Consider the following 17,679-nt stretch of genomic DNA (forward strand, 5'->3'; position numbering starts at 1 on the left):
GGCATTCTGCCAAGATCTGGAATCCGTTCATAAGACCTCAGAGTAACTCTTTGTGTCTCCCAATGGTAGCTCCTCGGGAGGAAATGGCCTTGTGGAACTGGTTCGAGTCTGCTGTGTCAGTCATGACCAGTTCGTACTATCAGACCTCAGAATAAGACCCAGATGCAGACAGTTAGAAGTAACAATCACAAAAACAGGGGGCAGGCAAACAACAGGGCAAGGGCAGGCAGAGGTCAGTAATTAAGAGCAGAGTCCGAAAGGTACAGATCGGCAGGCAGGGTCTGTGCAGGCAGAGGTCAGTAATCCAGGGCAGTGTCACAAGGTACAGAATGGCAGTCAGGGTCAGGGCAGGCAGAATGGTCAAAACAGGGAAACCTAGAAAACAGGGACTAGAGAGAAAAACAGGAGTACAGGAAAAATGCTGGCAGGCTTGATGAGACAAGACGAACTGGCAACAGACAAACAGAAAAGTATAAATGTATACAGTATAAATGGATAGGGGAAAATGGGCGACACCTGGAGGGGGTGGAGACAAGCACAAGACAAGTGAAAGGGATCAGGATGTGACAAGGATGAGCAATGTCAGAGGTCGCATTGACTATAAACTATAAAAAATGTATTAACCTGTCTAGGATCAGCGTGGCGCTAGCGGCACACCCCCCCCCCCCCCACTGAAAAACCAGTGCCGCGAAATTCAAAAAAAATATTTTTTTAAAATATTTAACTTTCACACATTAAAGTCCAATACAGCTAATGAAAGACACAGATCTTATGAATCCAGTCAACATTTCCGATTTTTAAAATGTTTTACAGGGAAGACACAATATGTAAAGATGTACATCTATTACCTAAAAACACATTAGCATATTCCACCATCTTTTATTTGTCCACCAACACCAGTAGCCATCACCAATTCGGCTAAACTAAGATATTTATAGCCCCTAACCAACAAAAAAACTCATTAGATGACAGTCTGATAACATATTTATGGTATGGGATAGGTTTTGTTAGAAAAAAGTGCATATTTCAGGTATATGGCATAGTTTACAATTGCACCCACCATCACAAATGGACTAGAATAATTACAATGAGCAACGTGTTTACCTAACTACTAATCATCAAACATTTCGTAAAAATACACAGCATACACGAATCGAAAGACACAGATCCTGTGAATACAGACAATATTTCAGATTTTCTAAGTGTCTTACAGCGAAAACACAATAAATCGTTATATTAGCTTAGCACATAGCAATTAGCAGCCCAGCATTGATTCTAGCCAAAGTGAGCGATAAAAGTCAACATCGCCAAAAGATATTAATTTTTTCACTAACCTTCTCAGAATTCTTCCGATGACACTCCTGTAACATCACATTACAACATGCATATACAGTTTGATCGAAAATGTTTATATTTAGCCACCAAAATCATGGTTAGACAATGTGAAATGTAACTCGGCTGGTCAGAATTTGTCCTTGCGCCACTTAGACAGTGATCTACTCTTATACATAAATACTCATAAACGTGACTAAAAAATATAGGGTGGACAGGGATTGATAGACAATTTAATTCTTAATACAATTGCGTTATTACATTTTTTAATTTATCCTTACTTTTCAATACAGTTTGCGCCAAGCGAAGCTACGTCAAAAAACATGGCGTCCTAAGCCACTAAAATGTTTCGACAGAAACACGATTTATCATAATAAAAATGTCCTACCTTGAGCTGTTCTTCCATCAGTATCTTGGGCAAAGGATCCTTTCTTGGGAGAAATCGTCTTTTGGTGGAAAGCTGTCCTCTTGCCATGTGGAAATGTCAACTACGTTCGGGATGAACTGAAAAGCGTGTCCAACTTTTCACATCGTTGCAAAAATAAATGTCACAAAATCGCACTAAACGGATATAAATTGCTATAAAACGCTTTAAATTAACTACTTTGTGATGTTTGTAACTCCTATAACGAGTGAAAAGATGACCGGAGAAATATAACAGGCTAAACTAATGCTTGGAACAGGAGAGGGTCGGTGTCTTCCACGCGCGTTACGCAGCAAGAAAAGACTTGCTAGCTAAAGGTTTTTTTCATTTGTAGGGCCTGTGAACGAGCAATCGAGCCCGTTGGAATCGTCATCACGTAAAGGCATCCAGGGGAAGACGTAAGAAGTGTCCGTATAGTCATAGCAACGACAGTGCCCGTTTAAATGACTTCAGAAAAGTGGCCAACGTTTCTCAAATCTGACTCCATGTCAGGGAAATTGCTGTAGAATGGGCTCTGTTCCACTTAGAGACAAAATTTCAACTCCTATAGAAACTATAGACTGTTTTCTATCCAATAATAATAATAATATGCATATTGTACGATCAAGGATTTTGTGGGAAGCCGTTTAAAAAATTAGCCACATTAGCATAAATAGTCTAAACAGCGCCCCCATCCCCAACAGGTTAAATAAAGAGAGTCGCACACTCCATACATCAACTCACAGTAAATTATTGGGTAAATCACTAACGTTTCGGCATCACTGTGCCTTCTTCAGTGTGAATAAAATACAGTACAATAGAATACAGTATATACATATGAAATGAGTAAAGCAGTATGTAAACATTATTAAAGTGACTAGTGTTCCATTATTAAAGTGACCAGTGATTCCATGTCTCTGTAAAGTATATAGGGCAGGTGCAGGGTTGAGTAACCGGGTGGTAGCCGGCTAGTGATGGCTATTTAACAGTCAGATGGCCTTGAGATAGAAGCTGTTTTTCAGTCTCTCAGTCCCAGCTTTGATGCACCTGTACTGACTTTGTCTTCTGGATTATAGCTGGGTGAACAGACCTTGGCTCGGGTGGTTGATGTCCTTGATGATCTTTTTGGCCTTTCTGTGACATCGGGTGCTGTAGGTGTCCTGGAGGGCAGGCAGTGTGCCCCCGAGGATGCGTTGGGCAGGCCTCACCACCCTCTGCAGGCGGTGCAGTTGCCGTAAGATTCGATGATACAGCCCGACAGGATGTTCTCAATTGTGCATCTGTAAAAGTTTGTGAAGGTCTTGGGGGCCACCCAAATTTATTCAACATATCCCAGTCCGCGTGATCAAAACAATCTTGAAGCATGGATTCCGATTGGTCAGACCAGCAGTGAATAGACCTTAGCACAGGTACTTTCTGTTTGAGTTTTTTAATTAAACCATTGGGGATTTCTTTCATTTGTTTAAGGGAAAATCAAGTCTGTTGAATTACAAACTTCAGAAGACTTTTTCAACCTTAAATACACTAGAAGTAAAACATTTCCTCTAAAACAGGATGATCAAATTATGATCCTACATCTGGATGTGTAGGAGTACTATTGTACATCTGTCACATAAGCTGTTGATGGAATATGGAATATACAGTATGGTCTGATGGAAGAACCTCACACAAGAACATGAACTAACACGCACGCACGCACGCACGCACGCACGCACGCACGCACACACACACACACACACACACACACATAAATAAAAGTAAATAAATAAATAATAAATAAATAAAAATAAATAAAAGTGTATCTATGTTATTGTGACTTCCTCTGTGCAAGTATCTGGCAAGCTGGCTGCCAGCTTGCATGCATAGTCTAATCAATTATTGAAGATACCTTGAGCTCCATGGGTCTCCCAGAATTTATTACGTCCAGCTGCCTGGAAAAATGACGCAGAGAGAGACAAATATTACAGAGGCTTGGGTGTCACGTGTCACTCCCAGCATTACTTTCTAACAGAAAATAATTTATGTTTATTTTCAGTTTGCACGTAAATTGTTATTCTTGTCACAGTAGCCAAACTGACACAGAACACACACACACGACAGACTAAGAGCAGCACATTATATTATTGTTTTTTAAGTGAATTTAATTCCAAAACCAGTGACAAAAAAGATACCATTTGTTCCACAAATATATGTTTTTCAATGTATTTTGTTAAAATACATTATGCTTTTGTATTTTGGTACAATACAATTGTACCTAGACTAGACTACTGTTCGGTAGTGCAGTCAGGTGCCAAACAAGAGTGACTTAGGAAAATTGCAGTTGGCTCAGAACAGGGCAGCACGGCTGGCCCTTAAAAGTACATGGAGAGCCAAGCTTAATGACATGCATGTCAATCTCTCATGGCTCAAAGTGGAAGAAAGATTGACTTCGTCACTACTTGTTTTTGTAAAAGCTGTTGACAAGCTGAATGTACCGATCTGTTTGTTTAAAAGACTTGCACAAAGCTCGGACTCCCATGCATACCCCACAAGAAGGGCCACCAGAGGTCTCTTCACAGTCCCAAAGTCCAGAACAGACTATGGGCTACTACATAGAGCCATAACTACATGTAAATCTATTCCATATCAGGTAACTGATACAAGCAGTAGAATCAGATTTACGGGACGGTTGAGCTAACGTAGGCTAATACGATTAGCATGAGGTTGTAAGTAACAAGAATATTTCCCAGGACATAGACATATCTGATATTGGCAGAAAGCTTAAATTCTTGTTAATCTAACTGCACTGTCCAATTTACAGTAGCTTTTACAGTGAAATAATACCATGCTATTGTTTGAGGAGAGTGCACAATTTTGAACATGAAAAGTTATTAATAAACCAATTAGGCACATTTAGGTAGGCTTGATACAACATTTTGAACAGAAATGCAATAGTTCATTGGATCAATCTAAAACTTTGCACATACACTGTTGCCATCTAGTGGCCAACATCTAAATTGCACCTGGGCTGGAAAAAAACATTATGGCCTTTCTATTGCATTTCAAAGATGATGGTACAAAAAAAAATACAAAATAACAGTTTTATTCTCCTTTGTATTATCTTTTACCAGATCTATTGTGTTATATTCTCCTACATTCCTATCACATTTCCACAATCTTCAAATTGTTTCCTTTCAAATGGTACCAAGAATATGCATATCCTTGCTCCGGGGCCTGAGCTACAGGCAGTTAGATTTGGGTGTGTAATTTTATGTCAACTTGAAAAAAAGGGGCGTATCCTTGAGAGGTTTTTAAAACAAATGTATCAACCCCTGCAAAAATCTCCATTGAGTATAATCTACATAATAATTCCCATTTCTGGTTGTTGCAGGATTATTTCCTGCCCTTGGAAATTGGCTCAAATTAAGATCCTTCATCTCAAATCAAATCAAATTGTATTGGTAACATACACATATTTAGTAGATGTTATTGGTGTAGCGAAAATCTTGTGTTCCTAGCTCCAACATCTGTACACTGATATAGGCCTAAGCGCTTTTTTGCAAGTGTAGTCTCTCAGTGGCACACATGGGCAAAGGGAATCATTCCACTGGTCAAACAGAAAGTAGAGAAGGACAACGCCACGGCTCAACTCGGGTGCAACAATGACTTAGCAGGATATTAGCAGCTGAGACCTGTGGAACACGTTTACTTTAGTAGTAAAAGCACCTAAGTGACATCTTGTCTATAAAGAGGAGAGTTAGGAGGTTCTTTCAATAGAATATTACATCCCATACCTCAAGAACTTGATAAGAAAATGTATATATTAGTCCCAAGGCTAGGGAGATCTGTTAACAGCAAGTCCATTAAGTCTGAAATGCATTGCTGCGCATTGGACACTGTAATTGGCCACTGGGCATTTGAGCCGTAGCACGTATGCACCTATAGGAGGAACATACATGGATAACTCACATTAACTGTCCGGAGTAGGCCATTAAAGGGAAAGGGAAGGGAGTGTCTTGTGGTGGTGGTGGTGGGGGGTTGATGAATCAATATATTGGATAATAATATATTGGAGGGGATGAGATAAGTGTAGAATGGCATTCCATCAGGGAGCCATCACATGGGCTTTTCTATTGAAGTTCCTCAAGGAATCTATAGAAGGGTTTGATGCCTCTCCTGCGGCCATGTACAGTATGTGCTCATTCTCATCCCCTCTCTGGGTCTTCTTCATCTCACGCACTTAGGAATAAGCAATACTGATTTAGGGCTCTAGTTATAAGTGCTTTATACAGGGAATAGGATGCCTTTTGGAACGCAACCTCTGTATTTAACGGTTTCCACAAGATAACACAACCACAAAGTCAAAATCGGCTATATCGTAAAATTTCATGAAAACAAACATTTGCTTTTGGGTCTTAATATATGTTTAAGGTTAGGCATTTCAGCTGACAAGGTAAAAATCTGTCGTTCTACCCCTGAACAAGGCAGTTAACCCACTGTTCCTAGGCCTTCATTGAAAATAAGAATTTGTTCTTAACTGACTTGCCTAGTTAAATAAAGGTAAAAATATATATGTTAAGGTAAGGGTTAAGGTTAGGGTTAAGTTTAAAATCAAATTTTAAGAAGAGAAATTGTAGGTGGGGTTTATAGTGAGTGGGGTTTATGACTTTGTGGCTGTGGTAACTAGTGATGAACATATTTATCAACCAAGCAAAATGACCGCCATTCTCATTTTCTTTTCCTGTTCAGCCCACTCATAGGGAACAGCACACCTGCAATACAGTGATAGAGCAGAAATCTCCTCCTTCCTTCTGTCTCTTTTCCACAAGGAGTTCCCGTCAATAATTACATTTGCCCACTCTGTCTCCCTTTCTCTCCTCTCGCTCTCCCTCTCCTCCCCCTCTCGCTTTCATCTCTCTCTCTCTCCTTCTCTTTCCATCAGTTGTGTCGACACGACGCTGGTCCCTTGATACCCCTGGGCTACTGAACCTTCCCTGGTTATGAAACTCCATTGTCACCCCCCTCACTTCCTCCCCGTCTCTTCTCCTGCCCTGTCCCATTACAATGACAACAACAGATAAGAATATTTATTATCTGCTCTCCCCACTCCCAGTTCCCAGTCCTCCTCCTCGTCCAACCATCATCTCGCCAGGGATCTCACTGCTCTCACTCTCTCAGTGTCGCCCTCAAAAGCCTCATTCAGTTAATAAAAAAAACATCAACCCATGGCCTCTGCATTTTTTTCTATCACTTAAAATGAAAGAACTGCCAGTGCCAGGGCACGTCTCCTCTTTCCTCAACTCCGTCTCTTCTCTCCTCCATTTTAATTTGTATTACCCTTTTTTGCCCGTTTTGGAAGAAGGGAGGGCGGGAAGGAGAGAGCAAGAGCGAGAGCGGGAGCGGAACGTTTGCTTGTGATAAGTGCGAGCAGAATGGACATCTCCCTTGTTTATTGGCTTTTTGAAATTCAATCCATTGTCTGGGATGGAATGAGATAAAGGCAAGGAAATAGAGAAACTCTTATCACACTGACTCAGTGAAAGGAACTATCTTTTTTCAGACGCCCCTTTGTTCTCGGTGCATTTGTTGTATGTGCACCGCTACATCCGGATAATAGCTTCGGAAAAATGCATTTCATTCAGATGATTATTCGGACGTGGCTAGTGGCTACGCTACTTACTTTTGTGCCTGTTCAATGTGTGCAGTCATCACATTTAGAGGAAGGACACAATCGAGTACGGACACACTTGTCTCTTAGAATTAGCCTTAGCTCATAAGTGTCACGTTAGTGGAATAACAATACTATTTCTTTGTTTTTCCAAGTTAGTGTGTCTTACTGTGTCTTTGACCATAATATAGGAACACAATGGCAAGCACATATCGTGACTTTACTTTCATTAATCTGATGACTGTTATTTATTTAATCCACTAACTACCCTATTTAAATGAATCATGTAACAATTAACTCATTAGGAATTTGGGGCACCACGGAAGAGGTTGTTTAAAGAGTTACCATCTCCCGATTTAAACTCTATAAGGCATATATACCTATCACATCCATAAACAGTCATCTTAATACTCATTAACTTCTTGATGAACAGCCATAACCTCATGCATCTGCAAAAAACCCAGCCTTACTCATGATCCAGTACTACACAAACTATTTATTTACTAGCTAACTAAATGAGAAAACAGGATAACATACACACTTAATACATGAGAAAACGGTCCCTAGCAGACTGTTTCAAATATGGCGGCTTGTTACACCGAAAATGAAGAGGCGTGCCGCTTGAACCCCTAATAATCCAAACATATTTGAACTTTAAAGTAGTAAAAAAAACTCCCAGAATGAACTCAAACTAGCATTTTTTTAAAAGCAGGATTAACAATTCATTCAATTTTTTCCCATTTGACTCGTAAACTAGCTGTCCCATTAGCTAGGGACACTTATCGGTGACACATTTCAGAACTATTCTCATTAATCATATACTTTGCACACGAACCACCGCCCACTTGAATTAAGAAATCAAGAATGTACTTATGTGTGAGTGTCATTCGCCGTTTATCTCTGTCGGAACTAGCTCTCCGTCGGGAGAGTGTTGGTTTGGCCTTTCAGCGGCACACTTGCAAGGCTCTGATTGTCCAAAAAGGGATCCCCTCTTTCCCATCTTCTTGCGGCTGTTCACTCTGGACAATGCTCCTAGGGTGATGGTTAGCCAGCCGTGTCGACGGTCCCCATCAGTGATAAGAGTAGGAGCATACGGTGATTTGAGACTCGTAGTAGGATGGGATAGTTTCAAGAGTAGTAGGATGGCCCCAATTAGATTCGCTTTTCTTGATATCTGACTTAGGACAGCTAATCAGCCGTACCAGTGATTGTCTGAGAGATGAGCTTCTCGCCTACACCTCGTGTTGATTATTCAGGATCAGGAATGTTCTGGTCTGAAATGTTAATTCTTAGCCAGTCTTTTTATGCACTCTGGCTGAAAAGGACAGTTCCATCAGGCTGACACGCTCTCTTACCTCACTTGGGGCGTGGCTATTTACTGTACAAGGGTATATGACTCCAAGTTATCTCTTATGACTCCTAAAATAACATTCCTATCTTAAGAAAAATACAACCATAATTCTTTATATTATATGCAAAACGTATTAGATGGAAACCTGACAGATAATGGGGATATTCTGTCTAAGTTACAGTATTTTAGTCTATACCATTTTAATGACACAAAATAAAAAACAATATGACATTAGTTTTCTATAGCTCCATGCTGACCATTCCCCACATTCTTAAGTTACAATTATTGTTCCAGTGTTCACTTTTGACCATGTTATAGTTTCGGCGGGAAAAGCCTGTTAACAAAGACATTCCTTTTGTTCATACTGTAGGGGAGAAAGAGTCCCCTTCTGCTGTAATTTACAACAGCGTGTGAACTGTCGACCATCCAGCAGCTCCTTCCCCCTCTGTGGGCGAGAGAGGGCCTGGTTACTGTCACCCCCGCCAAGCTGATCTGAGCCATTCTGATCCTCATAGGACAGTCATGGCACACATTATACTTTAATGTTGGACAAGACTACAAAGTAACAAAAAGGCTTGCACAAAGACACGAAAAGGCCTGCACAAATATACGAAAAGGCCTGCACAAATATACGAAAAAGCCTGCACAAAGATACGAAAAGGCCTGCACAAATATACGAAAAAGCCTGCACAAAGATACGAAAAGGCCTGCACAGAGATACGAAAAGGCCTTTATAACAGAGGTGGCACAGTGACCAATGTTTGTTTCTGTACTTTCTCAGACAGAATCTAAGTATAATGTGAAGCATAATCTAGCATAATCTCGACATCTTCTTACATACACATCTTATATACAGGTCATGTCATACACATTTCCAAATGCTGACCTCACCAATTGCCGACTAGGCTTTTGTCCCATCTAGATTTCACCTAGATTTCAACACAGCATCATTATTACATCAAGCCTAAGAATACATATCCTCTCTCAGGACCTATTCCAACCATTGATTGAGAAGTGTATCTGAGCTTATAGCCTGAAGGGTTGACTGGATACATAGCGGTAGGTGATAGGAAGGTGACTATATAGACTGATCAGGAGGACGAGAAGAGGAGAGATGATGCAAGACATTGCAAGAGGTGTCTCAAAGCATGAAATGATTAGCGCAGATGGACAGAGATATTTTCAGTCTCTGGAGATTCAAACTAACATCTTTTAGCATATTTTAATATATTTAGCGAGGAAGAAGAGAGTGAATACAGTACACTTTACATTAAGTAGTCTTAAAGCCACAGTCTGCAAGATTTCAAGTAATGTAATTTAAATAAATGCAGGACCACCCCTTGATTTAGAGTGTTTCTTGATTGTTAGTGTGTGTGTGTGTGGTTTGGTTTAACTATCCTTGTCGGTACCAGAAGTCCTCACAAACATAGTAAAAACAAGGAAAATTCTGACAAGTGGGGAGATTTTGCCGGTCCCCACAAGGAAACCAGCTATTTTAGGCTTAGGGGTTAGGGTTAGAGATAGAGTTAGGGGTTTGGAGTTAAGGTTAGGGTTAGGTTAAGGGTTAGGAGTTAGGGGAAATAGGATTTGAACGGGGAATAAAAGATTTGGTCTCCACAAGTATAATAAAACAAATTTGTGTGTGTGTGTGCATAGGTATACAAGTGTGTGTGTAAGAATGTTTGTTTGAGTGTGTATATCATGCAAGTATGTATGTGTTAATGTGTGCATGTTCGTGGAGCCCAGCGACAGCCTGCTGTAGTAATGAATCCGGGCTGGGATGGCTCTGAGGATAGGAGATCATAAATAATCATTTATCCCGCCGTTCCTCTGCTCTGCTCTGCTTAGCAGGCCACTGGGTAGAGAGGCAGGCAGGCGGGCAGGCAGGCAAGCGGGTCGGGTGTGAAACGGCGTGAGGCAAGTCGCAGCTGCACTGGCCAGATCACACATGAGCCCTCCCCTCATACCCTACAGAGACATGGAGCTGGATTCAATCAAACTTGCCTTAGCAAGGTTAATGTGGTATCTCTGTTGACATGACTACTGGCCACACAAACACAAAGTGTGTGCGCACACACACACATACACAGGAGCACACACAGAATTTGTTTGTTGTTAAAACTGAAAGCATCTACCTGCTAGGAAGTAATTAAAGGCTATAAATGCTATTTTTACAGTCTCCAAAACCATGTGACTTTTTGGTTTGACTATGAGTGATGTCTGAATGTACAACGTTTTTCTGGGCTTGAAAATCAATCACAGAGACATGTTTCATATAGGAATGTACAACAAGATACTGTAGATTGACTGATTAGGAAAACAATACAATAGAAGAAGAGAGGGAGATACAGAGATACATGGATAGATGAGGGTAGAGATAGGAAGAGATGAAGAAGAGCGATGAACAGGGAAACAGACCGATGGGGTAATGATGAGAGTAGTAGAATGAAAACGGAAGGTGCAATAAAGAGAGACGGAAAATAATGAAAGGTAAATGAAAATCAAAGCGTGACTATATGGTTATGCGTGTTATTTATCTTTTAATCAATACCTAACTTCCCATTAACTTTTAATGTGTACTTCCAATTGAAGCCTGAAATTAAATAGAGCTGGATGGAAATCAAGAGCATCTAACTGGAGAGCCTGGGGGGAAATTCAGTCATAAACACCGTCGGTCATTACTGGAAAAGGAATAGAGGCTATTGGTTTCTGAAGGAAGAAACACACTCCTTCTGAAGGCAGGGGAAATGGGTGTTTGTCATAGCCTACATACAGTGTCCATATAAGAACATACAGTCTTTCTGTCATAGATATGGTCTCCGTATTAGGACTTACAGCATACTATAATGCTATGCCATGATGACACTGACACACATGTATCACAAACATGCATGTCAGAAGATGTGAAAGAGCACATGGGGGGCTGTAGAAGTATCTAGTTGCAACTTCTGATAATTGCCGTAAATCATTTTTAAGAAAGTAAAGGAAGGTAATGAACGTCTTTCTTAAACACTATGCAAAAAATATAGTCACTCAACATCCCCTATATCCATATATACTGTCGCAATTTTCCCCAACTCTGTTTTACATTTGAATATGATAAAAGTCGTTTTTCAGACTTTTCTGAGTGAGAGGAAGACTGCAAAGAAACAGAATATCACAGAACTCCAACGCATTATGAAAAAGTAGTATAAGTCTTGCATGATACTGAGAACCTGTTTCCAAATACAGTTTGTTTCAAGAGGGGGATCAAGCCTTTCTTTCTCTCTCTGTTCCTTCTCTCTCTCTCACCCCCTCCCCCTCTCTCTTTCTCTGTCTCTCTCCGTCGCTCTCTCTCATTTGTTATGAAGACTAACCACCGCTCCTCTCCTCAACACTCACCGAGCAACATTAATCTACTCTCCACCCTTCTCAGTCTTCTCCACCCGAGCGAAGTGAATAAGGCAGGGAGTTGGAGGGAAGAGGAAACGGCTCTGATTTAATTAATGGCTTCTGCCGCCACGCCGGCCCACGGCTGACTACGTCGCTCAGTGGCGTTTATGATGTATACAATTACATTACGGAGGAACACCGCCACACACAAAGCCTAACCATCACACCTTGGTTCTTTTATTCTCTACTTTAGAAGCTCCTCTTTATTTATGTGTGTTATTGAGACTTTCTTGCACGCATACACACATGCACACACACACTCACACAGACACATAAACCAGTAGATAAAAGATCCTTGCTAAGACTTTAAACCATCGACGAGACATGATAACCTAGATTACACTTCCCAACTGATAATATGGAGTGATAATGGAGCCCAGGATGCTCAAATTAACCATTTCTGAGGTGTAATTTAGCACTCCGGCTATAGTGTCGTCATGGTGATCTAGAATTGAGCATTTAGCTCAAGGAGGTGCTCAGTTGCAAGGTAGCATTTAGCTGGGTTAAGTGTCGAGTTCCGAGCTAGCGTACGCTTAACTCCGTGGAGACGACCTGTCAAGCCCTGGCACAGCGTCAGGCCTCCCCTACCTGATTAATGAGACCTCAAACTGTCGCCCTGACCCCCTTCCTCCCCCTCCCTCCTTTCCTTCCTTCCTTCTTTCACTCGCTCTTCCTCTCGCTACAGCTGCGTCGGCTGCCTCCCTCCAGCGACTGCCGGCAGGCCACCGCTCTGTTGCACAGCTCAAAATCTGCTGAGTAACTCCTTAGCCCCCCCCTCCTTCTTCCTCCACCCCTCCTTCCTCCCTTACTCTACCCGTCCTGGACTTCTGAGGAGGGGAGGTGGAGGGGGGTAGTTGCTGATGTTATGCGGCTCACAGGACTTGCCCGTAAATGAACTCATTTTTCATCCTGCCTCCCCTGTTAATGACTGGCACTTTCCTCACACGGGGCGACTGGAACTCTGAAGAGTGGCCAGAGTGACAGAGCACCATTCATCTGCAGTCCACACCATGCATGGGGAGGCAGGGCCATATAGGACAGATGGAGGGACAGACAGACGGAGTACAGACAGACAGGTAAAAAGAGAGGGACAGTCAGGTACAGAGAAAGACTGACTGAGGAGCGCCTTTCAATTTCACGTGACGGAGTGCCAGGATGAGAGAGAGACAGATGGACACATATATCCCAAGTCATTATCACATGAGAGGAGAGTGCTGAGCAAGGCCATAGAGCAAACTGGCTGACTCACTTAAAGACGCAGAGAGACAGACAACTAAAAAGACCAACACTTCAACAGATAGACAGACAATTAGACAGACAGAGCCGGCCTTAGCCTTCTGGGGGCCCTGCCATTTGTTTCGCTTTGCGGGAAGGTTGGCTCTGGTAGCCGGTTCAAACTGAAAATGACTGTCCTGAATAGCATGTGATAAGTTGGAAAGATCAATCCAACCCCTTACCAGAGGCACTCTGCATGTGGCTTTATGTCTTTATGTTTTCATAAAGTGCATAGGCTGCATTATGAATATGTATGAAACAACAACGAGTAAAACTCACCTTTGATCACATTTGCAAAGTTGCCCTTTCCTCTCTCTGAAATAGAAAACTATGTTAGTAAAATGTTTTAAATTAATACCTCAAAAAAATTGTGCAACAGACAGTGATTAAAAATGTAGGTGTGTGATGGAGACCAACACCCCCCGCTGTTGGACACAAACCTAATTGCAGCGCCACTAGTTCCCCACTATTACATTAGCTGTTGGTGGGATGATGAATCACAGAGTTAGAACAATACTATTATGGGATAGACTGTGACTCAGGTCACAGAGTTGGCACTGCAGGGAAGAAAACAATGTTACGCCTGGAATCTGAGTGCAGGATTAATTATAATTAAGAACTGCTTTTCTGTTTGTTTTACTATGTATACTATGCTGTTCTCTGGTAACATGGGGATTTAGTATACGTACCAAATTGCATCCTATTTCCTATATAGTGCACTACTTTCACACTATAAAGGGAATAGGGTGCCATTTGGGACACAGCCATGGTGGCGTTTTACTTTAGGAACAGTTCATCCGGTTCGCCACCCCTTAGCATTGTGAATCTGGATTTCATGGAAAAGTTTGCTGTGTCTAGAACTATACTGTACAATATAACATGGCAAATAATTTCCTTTCTGTCATTTTTCTGTGCTTTGTAAAAAAACGTATTAACCCTTTACACTCGTGGGAATTGCCCTACAGTGAGCTCCAAAAGTATTGGGGCAGTTTTGGCTCTGTACTCCAGAACTTTGGACTTGAAATTATACAATGACAGGTTTAAGTTGATGGTATTTTCATTCATATCGGGTGAAATGTTTAGAAATAACAGCACTTTTTGTACATAGTCCCCCTATTTGGTCCTATTTCATACTGTGGCACGCAATGTCTACATCAACGGCACCTGGACCCGGACCCGACCTGATGCTTCCAATTGTGGTGTCAGCATTCTGTGAGGACAGATGCTGGGAGACAAGAAGCAAGTACAGGGAGTGAATAACCGACAGGAAACAAAACAAGGACAGCGTCTGGACAGGGGGAACTGACACTGGGATGAACCTGAGGAATAGACAGATATCGGGGAGGCAATCAATAAGTGAGACCAGGTGAGTCCAATGAAGCGCTGATGCGCGTAACGATGGTGACAGGTGTGCGTAATGATGGGCCGCCTGGTGCCCTCGAGCACCAGAGAGGGAGAGCGGGAGCAGGCGTGACACACACAGCAACCATGTTTGATGTATTTGATTCCATTCCACTTATTCCACTTCAGCCATTACCACGAGCCTGTCCTCCCCAATTAAGGTGCCACCAACCTCCTGTGTTACAGATGCACTAATAACGTCCCAAGTAAAACGGGTATAGTCTCGAGTCACGTCCAAGTCGTGCATTCTAAGACCAAATCATGTCCAGTTATACATTTATTCATGTCAAGTCTCAAGACAAGTAAGACAAATCTATAGGCCTACATGCATTGACTTGTTCAACTTCAAAACTTTGTCTATTTATTGAGGAAACCAGACAGACCTTTGAATTGTTAAATCTACAACACATTTTGATTATGTAATAACTAATTTTAACAACAAATTCCAAATGGATGTAACGGCATTCCTCCTCCTCTTCATCCGAAAAGGAGGAGTAGTGATTCGACCAAAATGCAGCGTTGTAGTTCGACATATTATTTATTAAACAAAACAGAAAACACGACGAACACTTGAATAATTACAAAACAATAAACGACGTAGACAGACCTGGACGACGAACTTACATGAAACACGAAGAACGCAATAACAGGAAAACTGACTACATAAAACAAACAAACAAACAAACAAACAAACAAAACCGAAAACAGTCCCGTGTGGCGTAACATACACTGACACAGACACAGGAGACAACCACCCACAACAAACAATGTGAAAACACCTTCCTTAATATGGCTCTCAATCAGAGGAAATGAAAACCACCTGCCTCTAATTGAGAGCCATATCAGGTCACCCTTAAACAAACATAGAAACACATAACATAGACTACCCACCCAAACTCACGTCCTGACCAACTAACACATACAAAACTAACAGAAAACAGGTCAGGAACGTGACAATGGAAGCTTCATACTGTAAGTAAACAATCAATTTCAAGTAATTTTGACGTACCAAAAAGACCAAGGCCTATAGTAATAATTGTTGCTTGATGCCCCATTGCTGGTGAGCTTGAAAAGTAAACTGTTCATATTCTTGATCACCAATTTTTTGGGAGAGCTGCCTATTTACGGAAATCCTCTTGCCCTGCAGTTTGACGCTTGCGCTGCACCCGATTGCACGTGCGATACTATCTCTGGCTGCATTGAGAGTAGCCTAGTCCACAGTGACAAAACATTACGAAACCTGGCCAGATAATTTGAAGTCATCAGTCTCAAGTCAAAGTTGAGTCCCAAGTGAAGTCTCAAGTTACTTTATTTTCTATCTAGTCGAGTATCAAGAATGTGACTCAAGTCCACGCCTCTGCAAACTGGTGTCTTTAAGTGGCCACACACCTCTCCAAAGTGTGCATAGTTCCTAAGCAATTTCAATGTACTTTTATGACTATTTATAAGTAGAGTCTTCAACTGTGAGGTACTTAGAACTCTCCTAACTGTGCCATTGAGGAACTAGAGCAAGTGAAGTTGTAGTTGTTGCCTTTCAAATACAACCCTGTATCCCCACAATCACACAATTACCGTTGTTGTTTATGCAATCCAAAAACGGTCCATCAGAAATCACAATCTGGGTCAGGTGGGCATGATTTGAAAGCTTGTTCTATTGCCAACATGACTAGATAAGTTATAAAACACGATTGTATACTGTTTGGCTTTCACAAGGCAATTCAGAGGAACAGATCATCATTTTGGTGCGCTTAGAAAAGAGTCATGAGAGCATTCAGGTGAGCGTGCTGCAGCAAATGTTCTTCACAATAAACAAGCATAGGCTCATTCTGTTCAGAGCAACCCTGGATGTGACACCATGTCGTCTTGTAACTGTACATCAAACATAGTGATCATAAACGTTGACACTGTATGTGAAATGAGTTTTATGACTCACGGATGTTTGGCTTGCTTGTATGACATCAAAACATTATTTATTCTAATCCTCAATGTCTCATCTTTCAAAATAAATATTCGTCTTACTTTACAGCATTTCCCTCGCTCAGACAACAGAAAAAATGCAAAAGTTGCCCAATTACCGGGAAGGATGTGGGCAACTTTTTGTCTGTGCAATGTTCAAGTTCAGAACCTCTGTCAGTCAAAACCCACAGAGCGCTGTGAAGCGCAAAGCCTGAGCTCTGACGTTATGTATAGCATGCTACTTTACAGCCCCTACACTCCAATCTAGGTGCTTATCAGTGCCCAAATCTGCCATTTTCAACCTGTATACGGGTACGAGTGTAAAGGGCTGCAGCTTTTGAGAGGGCAGTATCTATCGTATTTTCACTGCGCCATTATGTTCTTTGCACCCTTATTCACAACGTATCATTGTGTAACTATTTTTCAATCGAATGTGACACTCTACACACTTCTTCCACACAGATGATTGTAGCTGAAGCATTTCACCATGTTTGATGCCAGTGGGAAGGATAGGAGAGAGAGAGAGAGAGAGAGAGAGGAGAGAGAGAGAGAGAGAGAGAGAGAGAGAGAGAGAGAGAGAGAGAGAGAGAGAGAGAGAGAGAGAGAGAGAGAGAGAGAGAGAGAGAGAGAGAGAGAGAGAGAGAGAGGAGAGAGAGAGAGAGAGAGAGAGAGAGAGAGAGAGAGAGAGAGAGAGAGAGAGAGAGAGAGAGAGGAGAGAGAGAGAGAGAGAGAGAGAGAGGAGAGAGAGAGAGAGAGAGAGAGAGAGAGAGAGAGAGAGAGAGAGAGAGAGAGAGAGAGAGAGAGAGAGAGAGAGAGAGAGAGAGAGAGAGAGGATGACGGAAAGAGAGATGAAGAGAGCGGTTCGCACCAGCCCAGTGTGGC

At 41.7% G+C, this 17,679-nt stretch overlaps 1 long non-coding RNA gene across 1 annotated transcript in view; it reads right to left on the minus strand.

The window, feature by feature from the left end:
• Nucleotides 1-17,302, minus strand: part of LOC129844822 (uncharacterized) — a 61,128-nt gene extending 43,826 nt beyond the window's left edge. The window contains exon 1 of the long non-coding RNA XR_008758015.1: nt 13,720-17,302. This is a non-coding gene — a long non-coding RNA (uncharacterized LOC129844822). The remainder of the gene's footprint in view (nt 1-13,719) is intronic.
• Between the last annotated feature and the right edge of the window lie 377 nt (nt 17,303-17,679).

Source organism: Salvelinus fontinalis, chromosome 3 (genome assembly GCF_029448725.1).
Source record: "Salvelinus fontinalis isolate EN_2023a chromosome 3, ASM2944872v1, whole genome shotgun sequence".
Lineage (NCBI taxonomy): Eukaryota > Metazoa > Chordata > Actinopteri > Salmoniformes > Salmonidae > Salvelinus > Salvelinus fontinalis.